Raw genomic sequence first — 21,772 nt, 5'->3', positions numbered from 1 at the left:
AGCACTCTCAGAAGAATCAACAGGAGTAAGAATGCAGAAGACCAGAGATAAAATTTTATAGTCAGCACATGCCTGGTAACTTAGTAAGACAAGAAGAGTGATATGGACCTGATTATGAAAATCATTGAAAATGAAGCTAAAGATATATCAATTATTCTAAAAAGATATCTTAGATTACTCAAAAAGCTTTCATAATACCATTTGCCTTCCAACTAATATGAGAATCATGACACATAGAGCAAAGATACAATATAGTCTATGACTGTATTAATAACCTAGGGAAATCTTGACCTAAGGGAATACAAGAATGGCTGCTTAGAATGGCAAAGCATTATGGAAACTGGCAAATAATATGATACAGAATTCTGAAAGAGGAAATTAGAGGATGAATGCAATGCTTGTGAATTAAAACAGTTGCTACATAAAATTTATTTTTGCAGTTTAAGATAAAGTCTCTAGCAATCAGCACATTAGATTTCAGCTGAAATAGAGGAGCTGATATAATTTGGAAGAATAATTGCAGGAAATCTCGCCCAAAGAATTGCCCTTCCCTTGCAATCTAATGGTCCAGTCCAGAAAATAAATTCTTTAAACTTTGTAACCACTTATCCTTGTTTTTCCCCCATGGATGACTTTCCAAACTCTTGCATGGCTCCTGGAAATTTCAAATGGGTCTCTGAGTTCATTCTTACAGGAGTCTCAGACAACCCAGACCTCCAGCTTCCCCTCTTCCTTGTGTTACTGGTCATCTATGGGCTGGCCATGGCTGGGAACCTGACCATCATCACTCTCACCAGTGTGGACCCTCGACTGCAGACCCCTATGTATTTCTTCCTCTGACATTTGCCTATCATCAATCTTGGCAATTTGACTGTCATTGCCCCTAAAATTATTATCCTTTTTTTTAGTACAGAAGCATACCACCTCTTACCCAATAAGGAGGGTTCTTAGTTTTCATTGTGGCTGAGGTTTTCATGTTAGCTGTGATGGTCTATGACCACTATGTGGGCATTTGTAATCCACTGCTCTACATAGTGGTGTTGTCTTGGAGGATCTGCCTTCTACTAGTTTCCCTCACATACCTTTACAGCTTTCCACAGCTATTGTAGTTTCATCTTGTGTGTTCTCTGTGTCTTACTGTTATTCCAATAATTTTTTTTTACTGTGATAATGTCCCTCTGTTACTATTGTCCTGCTCTGATACTTACTTTCTAGAAACAGTAGTATTTGTATCTGCAGCTACAAACTTGGTTTCTTCCATAACTATAGTTCTGATGTCTTATTTCAACATTGTATTGTCCATTCTAAGGATGGAAAAAAGCCTTTTCCACCTGTGCATCACATATGATGGCAGTGTCAGTTTTCTATGAAACACTTCTTTTCATGTATTTACAGCCTCAAACAAACCATTCATTGCATACTGATAAAACAGTCTCAGTGTTTTATACATTGGTGATGCCTATGCTGAATCCCATGATCTTTATCCTGAGGAATAAGGACATGAAGGCTGCCTTAAAGAAATTTCTGAGAAATTCAGGCTGTTCTTTAAGTCAATATGAATTTAAAACTCTATAGGTTTCCTTTGCTGTGCAAAAGCTTTTCAGTTTGATGAGGTCCCATGGGTTTATTTTTGCTCTGATTTCTATTGCTTTGGGAGACTGACCTGAGAAAATATTCATGATGTTGATGTCAGAGAGTGTTTTGCCTATGTTTTCTACTAGGAGTTTGATGGTGTCCTGTTGTATATTTAAGTCTTTCAGCCATTTGGAGTTTGATTTTGTGCATGGTGTGAGGGATTGGTCTAGTCTAATTGCTTTGCATGCAGCTGTCCAGGTTTCCCAGCAATGCTTGCTGAATAGGCTTTCCTTTTCCCATTTTATGTTCTTGCCTCCCTTGTCAAAGATTAATTGACCATAGGTGTCAGGGTTTATTTCCAGATTCTCTATTCTGTTCCATTGGTCTGTCTGTCTGTTTTGATACCAGTACCACACTGTTTTGATGACTGTGGCTTTGTAGTATTTCTTGAAGTCTGGGAGAGTTATGCCTCCTGCTTGGTTTTTGTTTCTCAGGATTGCTTTGGCGATTCTGGGTCTTTTGTTGTTCCATATAAATGTTTGGATTGTTTGTTCTAGTTCTGTGAAAAATGTCATGGGTAATTTGATAGGGATTGCATTGAATCTGTAGATTGCTTTGGGTAGTATGGCCATTTTCACAATATTGATTTTTCCATCCAGGAACATGGAATATCTTTCCATTTCTTTACATTTTCTTAAGGAAACCCAAAAGAAAACAGAAAGACAACTTACAGAATGGGAGAAAATAGTTTCAAATGATGCAACTGACAAGGGCTTAATCTCTAGAATATATAAGCAACTTATACAACCAAACAGCAAAAAAACCAATCAATCAATGGAAAAATAGGCAAAAGACCTGAATAGACTGTTCTCCAAAGAAGATATACAGATGGCCAACAAACACATGAAAAAATGCTCAGCATCGCTGAGTATAAGAGAAATGCAAATCAAAACTACCATGAGATATATACCACCTCACACCAGTCAGAATGGCCCTCAATAATAAGTCCACAAATAACAAGTGCTGGAGGGGCTGTGGAGAAAAGGGAACCCTCCTGCACTGCTGGTGGGAATGGAAACTGGTACAGCCACTATGGAGAACAGTTTGGAGATACCTTAGAAATCTATACATAGAACTTCCATATGACCCGCAATCCCACTCTTGGGCATCTATCCGGACAAAGCTCTACTTAAAAGAGACACGTGCACCTGCATGTTCATTGCAGCACTCTTGACAATAGCCAGGACATGGAAACCACCCAAATGTCCATCGACAGAGGATTGGATTCGGAAGAGGTGGTATGTATACACAATGGAATACTACTCAGCCATAAAAAAGAATGACATAATGCCATTTGCAGCAACATGGATGGAACTAGAGACTCTGATACTGAGTGAAATGAGCCAGAAAGACAGACAAATACCATATGATATCACTTATAACTGGAATCTAATATCCAGCACAAATCAACATCTCCTCAGAAAATAAAAGCATGGACTTGGAGAAGAGACTTGTGGTTGCCTGATGGGAGGGGGAGGGAGTGGGAGGGATTGGGAGCTTGGGCTTATCAGACACAACTTAGAATAGATTTACAAGGAGATCCTGCTGAGTAGCATTGAGAACTATGTCTAGATACTCATGTTGCAACAGAAGAAAGGGTGGGGGGAAAAACTGTAATTGCAATGTATACATCTAAGGATAACCTGACCCCCTTGCTGTACAATGGGAAGATAAAATAAAATTTAAAAAAAAACTCTATAGGTAAATGAAGAGATGGTTAGGATAGGCTGCCATTGTCTTAGAAGAAACTGAGGTTAGATGGCTGGCTTGCAGGTTTATAAGTAATTCTCAGAATTAAATTGGCTAAGATTTAATAAACATTGACTTTAAAAATAGGAGTTCCCTAGTGGCTCAGTGGGTTAAGGATCCAGTGTCATCACTGCTATGGCTCAGATCACTGCTGTGGCACAGGATGGGAACTTCCACACATCAGGGGCATGGCCAAAATTAAATAAATATTTAAATAAAAAATAAACTGAAACTCTTGGACTTATGAGCTACATACAGAACTAGAATCCAGAAAGATATGTTAAAAAATTAAGTTTGAATAGAACAGCAACAATGGATGATAGAAATAAGTTGATTGTTCTTATTTATTGATTACCTTTTTTCTTTTTCTCCTGCGCAAGTTTGGGTTTATGGATCACTGCATCTTGAAGAGATGTAATTACAGATGGCTAAAATCCTTTTCAGCTAACTTAGTGAAATTAAACTGACATGTATCTTTAAAACTATGTAACTCTTTTAATATTGTGATTGAAAAATACAAATGAATTTATATTCTGAGTATTAATAAAATATTGAGATTATTCAATTCCATTAATAATTTATATAATTTATTATACATTTACATATCAATATGAAAGCATATTCAAGTATCATTGAGTATGTTTTTATTTTATTCATGAACAGTCGATTTAATCAAGATTTTTCCTTTCCCCCTGCTCTAAGGATCAAGTTTATTTACTATGTTTAATAACTTTGCTTTATCATGATACATTAGATATTCAATGGACAATGTGAGAATTATTTATACCATTACAGTAAAATCTGTTTTGTTATTTTGTTCTGTTTTCTGATAATTTGTGATCAGTTAGATTACAACAAAATCTGTGGCATACCTTTCAATACATAGAGGTGGCCAGAATCTTTCTCAGACTTACAAATCAGAATCACCAGAGAAAGGTCACTAAATCCATATTTTAATAAGCTCAATAAGTGACTGACATTTAACCTTAGCGATGAGTCTTAACAAATAAAGAACTAATTGAAAGACATATATGGAAACTCATATTGTTTGGGTATGTTCACTTATAAATTGGTTTTAGTGTTGATGAGCTTCTTCAAATATAGGTGCTAAATCTTCATTCATAATAGTTAAAATATAAGAAGAGAAATGTAATCCTACATGGCAAATATAAACTCATAGGCATGAAAGATCATTGTTGGGTTATAATCAGACTACCCCCCCACACCTATTTTTTTTTTAAAAAAGTCTACTAATTTCCTTACTGATTAGGTTATTTGAGTTTTTTTTAACTTCCAAAGTAGGGAGGAGAAATATGAGGCATCTTGGAGTAAGGGTTTCTTTAATCCGTTTCACTAACATTGGGATAAATCCTTTAGTTCATACTTTGCATTGCCTCTTGTGACCTTGAATTTATTATTAAGTGATTGATAAATGGTACTAGTTTTAGAATGGGTAGTTAGAGCATATCTTCCAAAGTCCATATAGTCCTTTGGAATCTTTTTACTTGCCTGAAATTAGGTATGAGAATTCATAGATCTACTAAAAAATGAGAAAGAATGAAATTATGTATAGCTTTTATTTTAGAATACTCCTAACTAGTTAATCTATGTTAAAACATTGATAGTTCAGTCTAATGTTACAGGAAGGGAAATCTATAATTCACTACACTACATTTGTTTGTCTGAACAGCCAACCTCTGTTTACCAGGCATGGAGTTTATTACATGTATATATGCACAGTCTCTGTTCTATAAATCTTGTTTGTGGTGAGCTAGGAGAGTGAGGAAATGGGCATTGAAGGATGAGCTATGGATAAGTTACAAATGGACACTTCCAGTGGTTGCTAAAACTCTGGATAGAAATCTATGAATTTATGGTACACAAGACCATCGGTGAAATATATCCAGGATTCACTGTATAAAGTTCCTGAACTCCCTCATAAAATGTAGCTTTGTTTTTTCATATACCTCTCTGAAATATCCCCTATCAGTTATGCTTATTTATTTGTTTAAATTTATATAATATTTTAAGATTAAGAAAATGGGAAATCAAATGTAATATCTTATATTCCTAGTTCATCAGTAAGGGTTTCCTCTTAGTTACATTTAAGGACAGGTTGTCCTGGGACGCTACCCATCTTCCTAAATATTTTGTTTCTTTGAAATGTTGTACCATGTATAATGATACAGCATTTCAACACCAAAACAAAAGTCACTGCATTTTATAACAAGGCACAAGCAGAGGTGGGATATTTAGCCAAGAGTACCAGATGTGTTTCTCTGATGGAAATTTTTTAAAGAGAGACACAGCAGTGTGCAAATGCAGCATCGTGACTGTGCAGTGCCTGGTGCTCACTGCCCAGGCGGGGCAGTCCAAGTGGTCGCCATGGAGCTGTAGTAGTGGGGCTGGGGCCACTGCGAGCTGTTGAATTGAGTGCTGGGGAGGCCCATCGCTGGGCATGGCTGCTAGTGCTCAGCTTCGTGTTTGGGTGGTATGTACTCAGGATCCTCCTCCTCAGGACTGTCCTCTTTTTTTTTTTTTTTTTTTTTTTTTGTATTTTTGCTATTTCTTTGGGCCGCTCCCACGGCATAATGAGGTTCCCAGGCTAGGGGTCGAATCGGAGCTGTAGCCGCCAGCCTATGCCAGAGCCACAGCAACACGGGATCCGAGCCGCGTCTGCAACCGACATCACAGCTCACCCAACGCTGGATCGTTAACCCACTGAGCAAGGGCAGGGACCGAACCCGCAACCTCATGGTTCCTAGTCGGATTCGTTAACCACTGCGCCACGACGGGAACTCCCGTTCTTCTCTTTCATGTCCTGGGTACTGCAGGAGGATGCAGAGCAGAAGTCCCAGAGGCACGCAGAGATCCAGGATATGAAGTAGGAGCTCCCCACCGTCAACATGATGGTCGAGTTTGCCAGATACGCCAGGCTGGAGCAGATCAACAAGATAACTGATAAGCTCAAAACTCACGTGAAAGCACGGACAGTGCCACTGGCCAAGATAAAATGGGTGGTAAGTGTTGCTTTCTACATATTGCAACTGTGCTGATGGTCTCGCTCATTTGGAAGTATTATTCTGTCCCTGTGGCTGTGGTGCCCGGAAATGGATAACTCCGCTAGACTGCCTGGCAGCATTTCCTACTAGAATAGCAGGTGGTGTTGGAATTACCTGTTGGATTTTAGTCTGCAACAAAGTTGTGGCTATTGCATTTCACCCTTTCAGCTGAAAGAAGATGAATGCAGCTACAGCACTGTAAAAAAAGGAATTGTCATTTAGGAGGTTGAAAATATGATTTATGCTGTTTGTTTATTGTGTTTTTTTAAAGAAACATGGGCCACAGGTTAGTTTTTATTTTTGAACGTGTTTATTTTTGGAATTTATGTTGAGATTCTTGTAAGAGTCATAATTTTATACAATTTGTCATAAGCCATAAAGATCAGTCTCACACCTACGTTCTAGCCAGCATGGCACCAGATTTTTAATAAGAACTGTGTGATGTCATGTGGTGTCCACATGTTGTTCCTTGTGATTTGCATTCTTGTCATATTTTAAAGGTCACATTGCCAACGGAAAGTCATAATTTTCTTTTTTCTTTTTCTGGCTGTGTCCACTGGATCCTTAACCTGCTGAGCTACCAGGAAACTCCCCTCAAAATTTTCTAATAATTTAAGGACTTTAAAGAATTCATGCTATTTTTAATCCAGATTAAAACGTAACTTAATGTGAAGACCACTACTATAATTTGAAATATTTTTATTTCTTTATATATCTATATATTTTCTAACTAGAGACATTTTGAGTGAAGTAAATCAGAAAGAGAAAGACAAATACCATATGAAAATGTGTTTTTTAATCTCATGCAGTACTATCAATAGAGAACACTAATTGACATTGCTTGTGCTTTTTGCTTCCTCTGTTTGAAATGTCAGTTGTTGGGTAAGACTTTGGATGTATTATCTGCTTATTTGAAGCTGGTAATTTTTCATCACTATGTTTTATAAATGTATTCATGAGCCCATAATGCATTGTTTTGTGCCTGAGCTGTGTGTTTCAAAGTATTTCAAATGAAGGGTATTTTTAAGCCTTGAAAAAAAATTAAAAAAATTAAAGAGACACTATACATTCATAGAAAAATTATTTGATAAAATCATAAGTTCAAACATATAAACTTCCTACCTTAATCATAGTATGCAAAGTAGAAATGTTCTGTGACCTCTAGGCCTTTGCTATATTTTCTCAAATTGTCCTTCATGAAAAAGAAATACAAGATTTTATCCCCCTTTTCATTATATGGCAGACAACTGTTAGAGTTAAATATTTATTCAATGGAAAACTGAGGAACAGATTTTACATTTATAATTAGTATATAAAACATATAAATCCACCCTTCTTTTCCCTCACATTAGACCTGTAATATAGTCTTACTCATCATCTAGTTCAGAGTGACTAGGATGCAAGCTAATGCCCAGAGCTTTTATCAAATGCCTCGTGCATACAGTTCTGAGGGGTAGAACTGGTTACTGGGTTACTTTTGTCTAATAACCCCCCAGTTTAAGAAGTTCCCATGGGACCTAATCAAACTGAAAAGCTTTTGCACAGCAAAGGAAACCCAAAAGAAAACAGAAAGACAACTTTCAGAATGGGAGAAAATAGTTTCAAAGCATGCAATGGACAAGGGCTTAATCTTTAGGATATACAAGCAACTTATACAACTCAACAGCAAAAAAGCCAATCCCCCAATGGAAAAATGGGCAAAAGACCTGAATAGACTGTTCTCCAAAGAAGATATACAGATGGCCAACAAACACATGAAAAAATGCTCAGCATCGCTGAGTATAAGAGAAATGCAAATCAAAACTACCATGAGAATACCACCTCACACCAGTCAGAATGGCCCTCAATAATAATCCACAAATAACAAGTGCTGGAGGGGCTGTGGAGAAAAGGGAACCCTCCTGCACTGCTGGTGGGAATGGAAACTGGTACAGCCACTATGGAGAACAGTTTGGAGATACCTTAGAAATCTATACATAGAACTTCCATATGACCCCGCAATCCCACTCTTGGGCATCTATCCGGACAAAGCTCTACTTAAAAGAGACACGTGCACCCGCATGTTCATTGCAGCACTCTCGACAATAGACCAGGACATGGAAACCACCCAAATGTCCATCGACAGAGGATTGGATTCGGAAGAGGTGGTATGTATACACAATGGAATACTACTCAGCCATAAAAAAGAATGACATAATGCCATTTGCAGCAACATGGATGGAACTAGAGACTCTGATACTGAGTGAAATGAGCCAGAAAGACAAAGAGAAATACCATATGATATCACTTATAACTGGAATCTAATATCCAGCACAAATCAACATCTCCTCAGAAAAGAAAAGCATGGACTTGGAGAAAAGACTTGTGGCTGCCTGATGGGAGGGGGAGGGAGTGGGAGGGATTGGGAGCTTGGGCTTATCAGACACAACTTAGAATAGATTTACAAGGAGATCCTGCTGAGTAGCATTGAGAACTATGTCTGGATACTCATGTTGCAACAGAACAAAGGGTGGGGGAAAAATGTAATTGTAATGTATACATGTAAGGATAACCTGACCCCCTTGCTGTACAGTGGGAAAATAAAAAAAATTAAAAAAAGAAGTTCCCAGACAATTTGGCAATATTAAAAACAACCCCTTGTGCTCAGGATGTGGGTAGGGGTGGTGTTATAAAGAGCCCTTGAGGGCAGAAATAGAATTACACAGCCATGGCTGTGGCAGAAGAGTAAAATGAGGTCTTGGCTAGGGTGGAATCACTGGCCTGTCTGTAGTTCCCCAGGGCACAGGTGCCTTTTAAAATTCTTTTGGACATGTAGGTCAGCCTGTGACATGGTCTGTAAACATGCATTATTATTATGATCTTGCTTATGTATCTGGTTGCCAATGTCTTCTAGCAGATTCTATCCCCAATGGAAGCAAAAGTATTTGAACTAAGATTTTCTTGGTCATCAAAAGGTGATAGCACAGTGCCAACTATTCTAATAAAAGAAGAGCCACTTTTTGAAGCATCAAAAAAAGAGAGAGACCAGAAAAATAAGGAAAAACTGGATAAGCTTTCTTCCTCTTTTTAAAATTGAACTATAGTTAATTTGCAATATCACATTACCTTTAAATGTACTATATATAGTGTGAAAAAATATGACTATACAGTATAAATCATCACAACATTGTAAATCAGCTATACATCAATAAAACTTTAATGATGACAAATAAATAAATCAAAAATACAAACAAATAATGAATATAACAAAACAGAAAAAGACCCCCAAGCATAGCAATCAAATTCATGGTTACCAAGGGGAGAGGGAAGTGGGGAAGGAAAAGACAGAGATAAGGGATTAAGATGCAAAAACTGCTATGTATAAATAATTGGAAAAATTGGAGAACATGCATATAATGATGTTTTCAGATATCTGATGATTGGCAGCAGAGGACCATGACCTGTGAGTAAAGGGATGCAATTACTGGTCCCTTATATAGGGTGATTGTGGAAGTATGGAGAACACAATAGTTATGTTGAGATGAAGATGCAAAATCAGATCAGGAAGAGCTGAGGTGCCTGGAATATACAGAGCTGAGTACTAGGTGGAGACACCTAAGCAGTCCAAGTGATTACATATCAACATGAATTTTGAGAAGTCAAGTGATTTCTAAACTGTACATATTAAGGTGAGATTCCAAAAGGCCAGGTCAAGAACAGCCACCAGGGAAAGAGAAACTACCAAGGATCTGCACATGAAAACTACCAGTTCACACAGGGCTGTGACACATTCAAACTCCATCAAATCTTAGGAGGAATCTCATTCAACATCTGAGACTTTCAATGGAGTCAGCAGAAGAGAGAAAAACTTGCCCCAGAGGAAAGAATCATTATACTCCACTCTAACAGAGCTAAATATTAACTCTCAAAAGATTAAGCTGATTTGCAAGTACATAAACTTCCTTCCAAGATAAAACTCAATAGTGTTTGAAGAAAGATAACACATCTGTATTCAACTGAAAAATGTCCACAATGTCCATCCAACATCCAAAGAAATATCTATTTGTGGTTTGAAGAAGCAAGAGGTTACTCACAAGCATGAGAAAAATAAATCATCATTTCTAGACTAACTTTACATTTTTCATTTTTTAAAAGCAAATAGACACTACAAGAAAATAAAATAGTGAATTTGCAGACAAAGACAATAGAAACTAACCGTACATATGTGCCAAGAGACTTAAAATGTTTTTCTTAATTTAGAAATTTAAAAGACCTAAGGAAAATGTACCAAACACACAAAAAAGGTAAGAATGAATACAGACTTTATGAAAAAAATGGTGTGAGCCAGAAGAAAATGAAACAATATATTTAAGGGCCCCCCCCTCCCACACACACACACCCCTACACACCAAACTAAAATACTTTGTCAGGCCAAAACAATTTAAAAACTGAAAGTAATTCAGGATTTCCTGAACTTTCTGGCAATGATCCAACTAAGCTTGATTACCCCACAGTTAAAAGCTAATATCTTATTATATTCCAAAAATGATACAAAAAAAAATCTTATCCACAAAACATAAACAAACACAAAGATTTTGAAACCAAAGTTGTGGTTACCAAAGAAGAAACATTGCGGGGAGGGGAGGATAAGAATGGACATTGGGATTGGCACACACACAGTATAGAAAATTGGTAAGTAAGAAGAACCAACTGCATAGCACTGGAAAATGTATTCATCACTCTCTGAAAGCCTATACAGGGAAAGAATTGCAAAATAATATATGAATATGTGTATGCCAGGTTAATTTACTTATCCTGTACACCTGAAAGTAACACAACTTTGTAAGTCAACTGTACTCCAATAAAATGTATTTTTAGTGGAAAAAACAACTTGAAAGTACTGCAAAGAGACTAAAATCAGATGCTGAAAAGCATTAGAATCTCAAGAAATGGGCAATTTTCCCATTTTATAACTTCTATTTTGAAGAAAGGCCCCAATCTACAACGTTCAAATAGAAATCTTGAAAATAACCCACAGTTTTCTGATCTAAAGAACAAAAAGACAGAGTTTGAGACAATAGTCAAAGGAAATTTGGGGTTTCTTAGCAGGAAGGAACCAGTCAGTGAAAGCTGAACCCATGTTCTTTGTACCAACTCTGTCCATGTCACTGAGCCTGAACCATGCTGGTGTGAGAAAGATTCCAGTATCCAAGAGAAAGCTAAAAAATGAACTCATATTTATGTTAGTTTGCAGAGTTTTGCAGTTTTACAAAACCCTTGTTAATTGCCTGCTAAAATATATTTCAAAAAAGAATAAAATCATCTCTCTTAAAAGAAATATAATATTCAGATATCTTTATACCTTAATATCACAATATCCAACCAAGATAGAATGCAAAGTTCCTCAACACATGAGTGTACCAGAAAATCATTGTGCCATGCTTGAAGTGATAAAAAGTGGTTCTGAGTTCTGCTCCCTCCTCAGCTTTTTAGGGTGTTTGGGTACCTTGGGTTGTAACTTTATTAGCTTTACTAGCTGTACTGCCTCTCCTGCCACTTGATCCTCTCCATCTGTTTTGTGCATGTGGCACACTTAGGTAAGAGAGAGTTTTTGGCCTATCCACTGGTACCACAACTCTGTTTCGTATCACTGTAGGACATTGAGCCAAAGAATTAAACAGAAATATCAAAACAATAAAACTACTAGGAGAAAATGTGAAAAAGCAGTTTTATCTAAAACATAAAAATTAAAAAAAAAAAAAACAGTAAAATGACAAAAACTAAAGTGGGTAAAATGTACACACTTGAAACTAGCTGATAAGTTACTGTGAGGTGCAATGGGTTAAGAATCTGGAATTTCTTATTAGAAAAGGAAAGAAAAAATACAACACCTTTTAAAACTGCACCTCACAAAAACAAATACCTCGGAATACACCTGACCAAGAAGGTAAAGGACTTATATGCCAAGAACTATAAAACTTTAATCAAAGAAATCAAAGAAGATGTAAAGAAATGGAAAGACATTGCATGTTCAAGGATTCAGCAAGCATTGTTGGGGAACCTGGACAGCTGCATGCAAAGAAATGAAATTAGAACACACCCTCACACCATGCACACAAATAAACTCAAAATGGCTGAAAGACTTAAATATACGACAGGACACCATCAAACTCCTAGAAGAGAACATAAGCAAAACACTCTCTGACATCAACCTCATGAATATTTTCTCAGGTCAGTCTCCCTAAGCAACAGTAATAAGAGCAAAAATAAACCCATGGGACCTCATCAAACTGAAAAGTTTTGCACAGCAAAGGAAACCCAAAAGAAAACAAAAAGACAACTTACAGAATGGGAGAAAATAGTTTCAAACCATGCAGTGGACAAGGGCTTAATCTTTAGGATATACAAGCAACTTATACAACTCAACAGCAAAAAAGCCAATCCCCCAATGGAAAAATGGGCAAAAGACCTGAATAGACTGTTCTCCAAAGAAGATATACAGATGGCCAACAAACACATGAAAAAATGCTCAGCATCGCTGATTATAAGAGAAATGCAAATCAAAACTACCATGAGATATATACCACCTCACACCAGTCAGAATGGCCCTCAATAATAAGTCCACAAATAACAAGTGCTGGAGGGGCTGTGGAGAAAAGGGAACCCTCCTGCACTGCTGGTGGGAATGGAAACTGGTACAGCCACTATGGAGAACAGTTTGGAGATACCTTAGAAATCTATACATAGAACTTCCATATGACCCCGCAATCCCACTCTTGGGCATCTATCCGGACAAAGCTCTACTTAAAAGAGACACGTGCACCCGCATGTTCATTGCAGCACTCTCGACAATAGCCAGGACATGGAAACCACCCAAATGTCCATCGACAGAGGATTGGATTCGGAAGAGGTGGTATGTATACACAATGGAATACTACTCAGCCATAAAAAAGGATGACATAATGCCATTTGCAGCAACATGGATGGAACTAGAGACTCTGATACTGAGTGAAATGAGCCAGAAAGACAGATAAATACCATATGATATCACTTATAACTGGAATCTAATATCCAGCACAAATCAACATCTCCACAGAAGAAACAGTCATGGACTTGGAAAATAGACTTGTGGCTGCCTGGGGGAGAGGGAGGGAGTGGGAGGGATTGGGAGCTTGGGCTTATCAGACACAACTTAGAATAGATTTACAAGGAGATCCTGCTAAGTAGCATTGAGAACTATGTCTGGATACTCATGTTGCAACAGAACAAAGGGTGGGGGTAAAAATGTATACCTGTAAGGATAACTTGATCCCCATGCTGTACAGTGGGAAAAAATTAAAAAATAAAAGAAAAAAAAGAAAGTGTGTTTCCATGGACAAGTTTGGTTTTCAGAGAAAACATTTTATTTCCAAAACTGAATTTTAGGCTTACACACAACTGTGATTAAGAAAATAATTTTTATGAGAAAAAAATAACATATCCCCAGGAAGCATTGGTGGTAAACCAGGGAAAAGAGGCAAAAAGCCAGCATGTGGAGAATATACAAAAGTCCCATTTTTGATTCAAATATCATGCCCATCCATTTCTACTATCCCTGAATCACTAGACACTTCCAGATAAAACCACTGAAAATGTGAGATTTAAACTTATTATAAACAGTTAATGTTTTCATGTTTCATGTCGACTTGTATTTTGTAGTGTCCTATAAGCACAATTTATCTCTTCACAAATGTTTCATTGTTTATTTCAAGTAATTTTCCAATTTATCACAATCTTTTAAATTATTACAGTTATTTGTATTTATAGCATGAATATATTTTTCATTTGCCAAAAATATCAGTAAATATTTTTGTTATTTCTGGCTTTGAGAAAGAAAAGTCAGAAGGATATAATGTCTATTATTCATAGGAAAGGTTAAATACACCTTTAAGAAAATATTTTACTAATTAGGAAAATAACTGTAGGTTTTTCAAGACAAATTTTTCTATTAAAGAACTTTGAATATTTCTAAATATGCATATCAAAATGAGACAATGAATTTTTTAGGAAAAGGATGCTTTCCCCCAAGAAGTTATATACAATCAGAAATATACCAGTCCATTCATAAAATAAGCTGAATATTTTGTAAAGCATACATGGTAATTTGTCTCATATAAAAAGCTCAGAACTTTTTTTTATTGTCTGATGAATGTTTTACTGTCTTAAAAATGTTTAACAGGTTGTCTGTATCCGTATTCAAAAAAGGTTCATACATTGGCATTTGGTTAATGTATGTCATGTCTATTTTTTATACTTCTGTCTCCATTTTTTTTCATTTCCTTTGTTCCTTGTAATTTTGTTTTTGTTGTTAAAGAACAAGACTACTTTATCCTGTAGAGTTTCGTATTATCTATATGTTAAGACTTGCATCCCTGTGAGGTTGTTGAATAATTTCCCCTGTTTAATAAGTGCTGATAAGATACTGGTTAGTTTTTTTGCTTGTTTCTTTGTTTTAGTGAGAGTACTTTATAGATATTATTGTATGCTTCCATCATGGATAAATAATGTCTGATTATCTATCATTTTCTGATGTCAGCAGCCATTGATAGATCCATTGCTTAGATCCATTAATTCATCAGGTCTGCAAAAACTGTTGTATTTTTTTCCTTAGTGAATTTTATTACATTTACAGGTGTACAATAATCATGACAACCAAACCCTAAAGAACATTTTTGAAGTGATCACGATGGTGCACCAATGATTCATCCATTTGAACAGATTAGATTTATGATGTGTCTATTTATCCAGTAATGAACCTGCAGGTGTTTGTTGAGAAAGAGTGGCACATTCAGTAGATGTTAAAGCACATTAAATGAATTTGTGATTAAAATAAATTTGTAAATGTCCTATTATTGATTTCAGTAGTGGAGAATTAACTGAGTTTTGATATAGATTCAATTTGCCAAGGGGATTGACCAAGCAATATGATGGGTTTTTAAAAAAAAAAATCTTCCTAAAGTTTATTCAACAACTGTTTTAAAAGATGGTGACTATAATAATGAATCAAGGTAAATGATGTAAAAATGATGAAATAAGGCCAACTTTGAGTATATCACTGTTACATGCATAGTATCATCAACGGTCTAACAAAATCCTGCTGACTATAAACAGAATGAGTTACTATACTTATAGCTTGCATATTTGTGTAAAATTGTATTCTATGTTGGCACCCCAAGTTTCAGTGGGATGGTACAAGGAGGTGGGGCCTTTGGTAGCCAATTAGTTTATGAGGGCGGAGTCCCTCCAGGAGGAAGAGAGCTCCACTTTTTTTCTCTGTTTTTGTCGTGCAATGACGCATGAGAAAAATGACCCTGTGTGAATCAGAAACATGGCATTCATCAGAACCTGACATTGTTGCACCTGATCCTTTAGAAATATGAAAAACAAATAATTACTGTTTAAGCCACCTCTTTCAGAGTATTCTGTTGCAGCAGTCCAAACTCACTAAAGCAGCCACCCCTATGGATTTTGAGAGTAAGATTTCTTTCTTTTGTTACTTATCTGGTAGTAAAGAGTTGCAGATATTTCAAGAAAAAAGCATGGCACTAGCAGAGTTAAATTGTCAAGGAAAACTTTATTCAATACTTTGTGCTAAAGGTCAAGATTATTCCAAGGACAGAGATTGAACTCAGCTCCTCTGAAACATAAGGGGGGTGTTTGTAAACAGAGAGTGAACTAATTATAAAGTACTCCAAGTCCCTACCCTGAAGGGTGGGCTTCTGTGCTTACTATTTAGCCGTAATGGAAGTTAGGGTCTACCTTTGCATAGAGACTGGGATAAAGGTGCCTTATCTTTCTTGATTATTACTTTGAGGATGGAAGGCTCCCAGGTTTTTGAACAACACATTACTAGGTTGTAAAACTTTCACATATCCAAGGGACAGAGATGGAATTTATATTTTTGTTTTCTTATGTAACTGCTCCAAGAATAAGGTAATGAAGAAAGAAAAAAAGTTACCTGAAGTTTAGTTGAGCTGTGGGAGTATTAAGCCCCTTTTCTTGCCTGTAAGTATTTGACAGTAAGGCAAAGCCCAACAAAATTTAAATATGTTGACCTGATAATAGATGCACTGCTGATCATTCTACCATTAGGACTATACATGAAGAACATATGTATTAATGAAGCAGCAAAAATAAAACCTAAACATTTCTCACCATACCTTATTAACACATAATAATTCTATAAAATGAGGAATAAGTACAATACAATAATAACAACTCACAGCGTCTGGTGTTTTTCTACACGATAATTATAGTATATTTTCTGATGCTATCATAAGGTTAACAGTGTAAGTGGCTGGAAATAACATTTGGGCATGCCAGACTTTCTCTACTGGCTTGACATCCCACCCAGACACCAGATCCCTGAACACATTTACAAGGCCACTTATTTCTTATTCTCAAGCCTATTATCCAGTGCAAAGGTAAAGAGATTTTATCAAAATGTGGTGCTATATGCTGTATGGCATTAGGATGGTAACTAAATACATTCTAGAGTACCTGATATTACTTATTTCTCAGTGAACATATGTCCTATATAATATAATTTGCTGGCTGTGAGAGGTCTTGGTCTCAGTTTTGAGTCTAAAAATTATTATACTGTATGACACTGTATAAACTAATGCCTTTATGTATGAGTATCTTATACATAAAATTAACCATGGCACCTACTTTCATACATGTTCTGAGAAATACATGATACTTTTGTATGAATGCTAATTACAGTTCCAGTGCATATTAGGTGCTCAAAACACGAGCTCTCTAGCTAGTAATTGAAACAAGTGATAATAGTAGCAACAGTAATACTCAAAAACATCTCAAAATATTTCTTACACTGCACTTTGATATTGTGTTTAATTCCTTGACTGTCTTATTTCAAATATGTGACCTTTATGTGTAATATGGTTGGTTGAAGTCTTTGATGTCTTTATTCTATCTGTAACATTCCATAATCTTGAATAATGTAATGAGAACCTGTTTTTCCTTCTTGACTAGCAAACACTATGCATTTTTATTTTTATTGCTCAAATGAAGTTATCACATCTGTAGTTGTATAATGATCATAACAATCTGATTTCACAGGATTTCCATCCCACAGCCCAAGCACACCCCCCACCCCCAAACTGTCTCCTCCGGAGACCATAAGTTTTTCAATGTCTGTGAGTCAGCATCTGTTCTGCAAAGAAGTTCAGTCTGTCCTTTTTTCAAATTCCACACATCAGTGAAAGCATTTGATGTTGGTGTCTCATTGTATGGCTGACTTCACTTAGCATGATAGTTTCCAGGTCCATCTATGTTGCAAAACATGCCAATATTTCATTCTTTTTAATGGCTGACTAATATTCCATTGGGTATATGTACCACCTCTTCTTGATCCACTCCTCTGTTGATGGACATTTAGTTTGTTTCCATGTTTTGGCTATTGTAAATAGTGCTGCAATGAACAGTGGAGTACATGTGTCTTTGTGAGTTGTGGTTTTCTCTGGATAGATGCTGAGGAGTGGGATTGCTGGATCAAATGGTAGTTCTATGTTTAGTTTTCTGAGGAATCTCCATACTGTTTTCCACAGTGGTTGCACCAGTTTACAATCCCAACAACAGTGTACTAGTGTTCCTTTTTCTCCACACCATCTCCAGCACTTATTGTTTGTAGAATTTTTGATGATGGCCATTCTGGCTGGTGTAAGGTGGTACCTCAGAGTGGTTTTGATTTTCATCTCTCTAATAGTGACGTTGAACATCCTTTCATGAGTTTCTTGGCCATCTGTATGTCTTTGGAGAACTGCCTGTTTACATCTTCTGCCCATTTTTTGATAGGCTTGTTTATTTGGTATGGAGCTGCAGAAGGTGCTTATAAATTTGGGAGATTAATCCCATGTCAGTCAATTCACTTGCAAAGATTTTCTCCCAATCTGTGGGTTGTCTTTTCATGTTGTTTCATGTTGTTTAGGGTTTCCTTTGCTGTGCAGAAACTGTTGCTTTGTAGTACCATCTGAAGTCCGGGAGCCTGATTCCTCCAGCTCCATTTTTCTTTTTCAGGATGTCTTTGGATATTCTGGGTCTTTTGTGCTTCCAAACAAACTTTAAAATATTTTGTTTGAGTTCTGTGAAAAATGTCCTTGGTAATTTGATAGGGATTGCCTTGAATCTGTAGATTACTTTAGGTAGTATAGTCATTTTGATAATACTGACTCTTCCAATCCAGGAGCATGGTATATCTTTCCATCTATTTGTGACATCTTTGATTTCTTTCATCAGTGGCTTACACTTTTCAGAGTACAGGTCTTTTATCTCTTCAGGTAGATTTACTCCTAAGTATTTTATTCTTTTGGATGCAATGGTAAACGGGATTGCTTCCCTAATTTCTTTTTCTGCTCTTTCATCGTTAGTGTATAGAAATGACATCGATTTCTGTGTATTAATTTTGTATCCTGTGACTTTGCCAAATTCGTGGATGAGCTCAAACAGTTTTCTGGTAGAGTCTTTAGGATTCTCTAGGTATAGTATCATCTCATATGCAAATAGTGATAGTTTTACTTCTTCCTTTCCAATTTGGATTCCTTTTATTTCTTTTACTTCTCTGATTGCTGTGGCTAGGACTTCCAGAACTATGTTGAAGAGTAGTGGTGAGAGCAGACATCATTGTCTGATCTCAGTGGGAATTCTTTCAGGTTTTCACCATTGAGAATGATGTTTGCTTTGGGTTTGTCATATATGGCCTTTATTATGTTGAGGTAGTTTCCTGTTTTGGCCATCTGTGTGTCTTCTTTGGAGAACTGTCTGTTTAGATCTTCTTCCCATTTTTTATAGGCTTGTTTGTTTTTTTGGTATGGAGCTGCAGAAGGTGTTTATAAATTTTGGAGATTAATCCCTTGTCAGTTGATTCACTTGCAAAGATTTTCTCCCATTCTGTGGGTCGTCTTTTTGTGTTATTTAGGGTTTCCTTTGCTGTGCAGAAACTTTTCAGTTTGATTAGGTCCCATTTGTTTATTTTTGTTTTTACTGTCATGACTCTAAGAGGTGGATCTGAGATTTTGCTGTCGTTTATGTCAGAGAGCACTTGGCCTATGTTTTCCTCTAAGAGTTTGATACTGTCTGATCTTCTATCTAGGTCTTTAATGCATTTTGAGTTTATTCTTGTGTATGGTGTTAGAGAGTGTTCTAATTTCATTCTTTTCCATGTGGCTGTCCAGCTTTCCCAGCACCACTTATTGAACAAGCTGTCCTTTTTCCATTGTATATTTTTGCCTCCTTTATCATAGATTAGTTGGCTGTAGGTGCATGGGTTGAATTCTGGCCTTTCTATCCTGTTCCACTGATCTCTATTTCTGTCTTTGTGCCAGTACTATGTGGTTTTGATTTTTGCTTTGTAGTACCGTCTGAAGTCCATGAGCCAGATTCCTCCAGCTCCATTTTTCTTTTTCAGGATGTCTTTGGCTATTCTGTGTCTTTTGTGCTTCCAAACAAACTTTAAAATATTTTGACTTCTGTGAAAAATGTCCTTGGTAATTTGATAGGGATTGTATTGAATCTGTAGATTGCCTTAGGTAGTATAGTCATTTTGATAATATTAGCTCTTCCAATCCATGAGCATGGTATATCAGTATATCTTTCCATCTATATGTGTCATCTTTGATTTCTTTCATCAGTGGCTTAGAGTTTTCAGAGTACACGTCTTTTGTCTCTTTAGGTAGGTTTACTCCTAGGTGTTTTTTCTTTTGGATGTGATGGTAAATGGGATTGCTTCCCTAATTTGTTTCTGTTCTTTCATTGTTAGTGTATGGACATGCCATCGATTTCTGTGTATTAATTTTGTATCCTGCAACTTTGCCAAATCCATGGATGAGTTCTAACAGTTTTCTGGTAGAATCTTTAGGATTATCTAGGTATAGTACCATGTCATCTGCAAATAGTGATAGTTTTACTTCATCCTTTTCATTTTGGATTCCTTTTATTTCTTCTACTTCTCTGATCGCTGTGGCTAGGACTTCCAGAACTATGTTGAAGAGTAGTGGCGAGAATGGACATCCTTGTCTTGTCCCTGATCTCAGCAAAAATTCCTTCAGATTTTCGCCATTGAGAATGATGTTTGCTGTGGGTTTGTCGTATGTGGCCTTTATCATATTTAGGTAGGTTCCCATTATGCCCACTTTCTGAAGGGTTTTTATCAGAAATGGGTGTTGGATTTTGTCAAAGGCTTTTTCTACATCTGAGAGAATCATATGGTTTTTATTCTTCAGTTTTTTAATGTGGTGTATCACACTGATGGATTAGCACATATTGAAGAACCCTTGCATCCCTGGCATAAATCCCACTTGATCATGATGTACTATCCTTTTAATGTATTATGGGATGTGGTTTCCTAGTATTTTGTTGAAGATTTTTGCATCGATGTTCATCAGTGAAAGTGGCCTGTAGTTTTCTTTTTTTGTGGTGTCTTTTTCTGGTTTTGTTACCAGGGTGATGATGGCCTCATAGAATGAGTTTGGGAGAATCCCTTCCTCTGCAATTTTTTGGAATAGTTTCAGAAGGATAGGTGTTAGCTCTTCTCTAATTGTTTGATAGAATTCGCCTGTGAAGCCATCTGGTCCTGGACTTTTGTTTCTTGGGAGTTTTTTAATCACAGTTTCATATTCAGATCTTGTGATGGGTCCATTCATCTTTTCTATTTCATCTTGGTTTAGTCTTGGAAGATTGTACTTTTCTAAGAATGTGTCCATTTCTTCTAGGTTTTCTATTTTATTGGCATATAGTTGCATATAGTAGTCACTTATGATCCTTTGTATTCCTGTGATGTCTGTTGTTACTTCCCCATTTTCATTTCCAATTTCATTGATTTGAGTCCTCTCTCTTTTTTGCTTGATAAGTCTGGCTAGGGGGTTATCAATTTTGTTGATCTTCTCAAAGAACCAACTTTTCATTTCATTGATCTTTTCTATGGTTTTCTTTGTTTCTATTTCATTGATTTGTGCTCTGATCTTTATGATTTCTTTCCTTCTACTAACTTGAGGTCTTGTCTGTCCTTCTCTCTTGAGCTGCTTTAGATATAAAGAATATGCTATTTCTTAGGCAATCTGTAAATTTGTCCTTTACCCTTTTTGTAAGATATAAAATCAGAGAATCTTTATTAGGAACAGGCCATCTACATAAAATAATTCACTCTTGGATAGCATTTTATTCTCTTTTGTGGTCATGGTCCACTGTAATATTTTTGAAAGAATTCAATATATTAGGAGGGAATGAGAATACACTAAGTGCATCTCAGGGCATATTAAAAATGTTATGACTTTCCTAAGTAGAAATAGAAC

At 36.4% G+C, this 21,772-nt stretch overlaps 2 pseudogenes; both read left to right on the top strand.

Annotated features, from left to right (window-relative positions):
* The first annotated feature begins 648 nt into the window (after window positions 1-648).
* Window positions 649-1,575, top strand: LOC110258539 (annotated as a pseudogene).
* Window positions 1,576-6,186: 4,611 nt separating this feature from the next.
* On the top strand, window positions 6,187-6,618 carry LOC110258536 (annotated as a pseudogene).
* Window positions 6,619-21,772: the final 15,154 nt, after the last annotated feature.

The sequence above is a fragment of the Sus scrofa genome, unplaced genomic scaffold, assembly GCF_000003025.6.
Source record: "Sus scrofa isolate TJ Tabasco breed Duroc unplaced genomic scaffold, Sscrofa11.1 Contig2318, whole genome shotgun sequence".
Taxonomy (NCBI): Eukaryota; Metazoa; Chordata; class Mammalia; order Artiodactyla; family Suidae; genus Sus; species Sus scrofa.
The sequence above is the reverse complement of the archived record's forward strand: the minus strand, read 5'-3'. Positions and strand labels throughout refer to the sequence as shown.